This window comes from Gadus macrocephalus, chromosome 5, assembly GCF_031168955.1.
Source record: "Gadus macrocephalus chromosome 5, ASM3116895v1".
Taxonomy (NCBI): Eukaryota; Metazoa; Chordata; class Actinopteri; order Gadiformes; family Gadidae; genus Gadus; species Gadus macrocephalus.
This window is the reverse complement of record NC_082386.1, coordinates 6886476-6888975: the sequence shown is the minus strand read 5'-3', so window position 1 is coordinate 6888975 and position 2500 is coordinate 6886476. Positions and strand designations below refer to the sequence as shown.

At 52.2% G+C, this 2500-nt stretch overlaps 1 protein-coding gene across 1 annotated transcript in view; it reads left to right on the top strand.

Moving 5' to 3' along the window:
* alk (ALK receptor tyrosine kinase) overlaps positions 1-2500 on the top strand; it is a 294090-nt gene that overhangs the window by 86407 nt on the left and 205183 nt on the right. The window lies entirely within an intron of this gene.

Sequence of the window (2500 nt, the reverse complement as noted above, 5' to 3'; positions counted from 1 at the left end):
TCAGATCCTGTGTTTTGGTATGATGTATAATACCAAATGTATTCGCGTGATGGAGGAAAGAGAAGCAGAAGCAAAAGCATCTACTAATATTTGAATAACACTAAAGTCCTTGTGTAACAGAACAAATTATCTTGTAAAGGAAGGGTCTTTATTAAAATGTTCTGTTGCTGTTTAATGCAGTGGTGTGTGTGGGTGTGGGTGTGTGTTGGTGGGTGTGTGTGCTTGTGTGTGTTCGTGTGTTTCTGTGTATGGGTCTGTTGGTCTGTGACTGAATATGCTTTGCTTTGAATATGGTTTTTATTTTTAGTGTGTGCATGTGTGTGTGTTAGTGTGTGTGTGTGTGTGCACGTTAGGTTTTCATATGTGGAAACCTTGTGCATGTGTGTTTGCGACAGCAGATGAGTTGCTGCGATTGGCAGTTTTTCTACAAAGCGTGTGCGGGTGGTTGGGTGTGTGTGAGAGAGAGTCGTAATGGGGAGAAAGAATGCAGAGAGAGAGAGAGAGAGAGGGTGTGAGAGAATACGACGAGGGTTTGTGTGTGTGCGTGCGCATGTGTGCGTGCATGCATATGTGCGTGCATGCGTGCGTGCATGCGTGCGAGTGAGTGAGTTAGTGCGTGTCTGTAGTGGCTCTTGTGGAGACAGATGGGGTGCAGGTAATTACATTTCTGCGTGCCTAGTCCCTTCTCTCCGATGAGTTAGGGCCGCGCAGGAGCCTGAGTGTTAGCACTCCTGCCACAGGACACGGAGAGGCAGTGAAACCTAATGGAAACACAGGGCGGCTGTAGGGAGGAACCGGAGCTCGCAGTGGGAGTGCGAGGGGTAACGCGAGCAGACTTTTCCAATGACCCAGCAAGAGATCTTCATCTCTCCCCGCACGGGGAAGTGTGTTAAACCTGTCATTGGTTTTGCAATGGTCCGCAAATAGAGCGATATTATCCATAGACGGGCGTGTCGTCTGGATGCTGTTTGTTTGTTATTCAGTGCGCGCTGCGTCAGGGCTTACCTCTCTCTGTGCTTCTGGGTCCGTGGGGTGGGAGGGGAGGTCGTGCAAGGGCGAAACTGTTTGGCACTTAGACGCCTTGTCTATTAAGATGTAGATGTGGGTGTGTGTTAATGCGATACGATGTGGTACGAGGGGGGGGGGGCACTCATCAATACTGCAGGGAGCTAATCTGGAATAGGCATGCTAATGCTAAGAGCTAATGCATGCGTGCGTAAAAGCCCAGCGCGGCCGTCCGTCCACGCCGGCGGCGGCGTCCGGTGATAAGCGATAACGTCGCGGGCGTACGTGGATTAAAGAGGACCCACGACGTCCGTCGATGCTGACTCAGACATGCATTAGCCGATCGAGGCGCACACTCACACTCTCCGCGCACGTTGTCCTTCAGTTGTTCCAGTGGGTGGGCGGCTCCACTCAGGAGGCAGGCGACCGCAAACTAGCTTATCTTTTGTTTGTTGTCTTTTTGTGATTCATGGGACAGGGCAGATGCACGTTTTACTGTGGGTGGGGGATATCTGGAGGGTTCCTAAAGTCCTCTGTGGCTGAGCCTCCTCATGGAGAGTTCATGGCACCGCAGGGGGTTGTTAGCCAATTAGGTGACCCCCCCACGCCCCCGTTGTTTTCGCTTTGCTGCGGTCTGTCGGTCCAGCTGTGTGTAACATGTTAATAACTTTCTTCATTTGTTATTCTGTGTCTCTGTCTGCCTTTCGGTTCTCTGCTCCTGCCTTCTGTCGGACTTGATTTCACTGTCCTGTGGGGGGGAAGGGGGGGGGGGGGGGGGGGGGGTAGAAGACGGGCAAAAGAGCGGCAGGGCGTGCTTTATATCAGGGCCTCTTCTCCCTCATAAAGCCAGCTGCCACATTACATGAACTCCAGTGAATAGAGGCTGCAACGAGGAGGCGTAGGATTAAATCACGTCCCGTTTCATGTGTCCTCGAGCAGGGGGGGGTGGGGGGGGGGGGGGGGGGGGGGGGGTTGCGTGTGCGCACGTGTGTGTATTTTTGTCGTCGCTGACGGATAGCGTGTTCGCTAGTCCACTCCCTGCGGCACACGAAGAGGTGGCTCGGGAGGGGGTGGGAGCGTGGGGCAGGCGGGTTGATGCAACGCTACACCGGTCATACATCATTCTGAAAGTGACTGATGTCGGTGTGGCTGTTTTTGGGGAAATACAGCGACGGACTTGTAACTCAGAACGTACGTCATTCAAGTATTCGCCACCTTAGACTTTATTTGACTGTTTATTTATTTATTGCTTTTGGGGGGGGGGCGACAGGGGTGGCGGCAGGGGTGGCACATCTTTTTTTTCAACAACATTTGTTGTTCTGTCGGGGAATGACAAGAGAGCGGTGTCGAATCTTGGAAAACTTGTCTCAGAACAGCCAGTAGCACGCGATACTCATGAGCAGAGTCAATCTCCCCAGTGAATGCTAAGTCGAGAGGGATTTGTGGAGGTGTACTCTGGGTTGCAGTCTGAGTTATTACACACTCTCTCACAGAC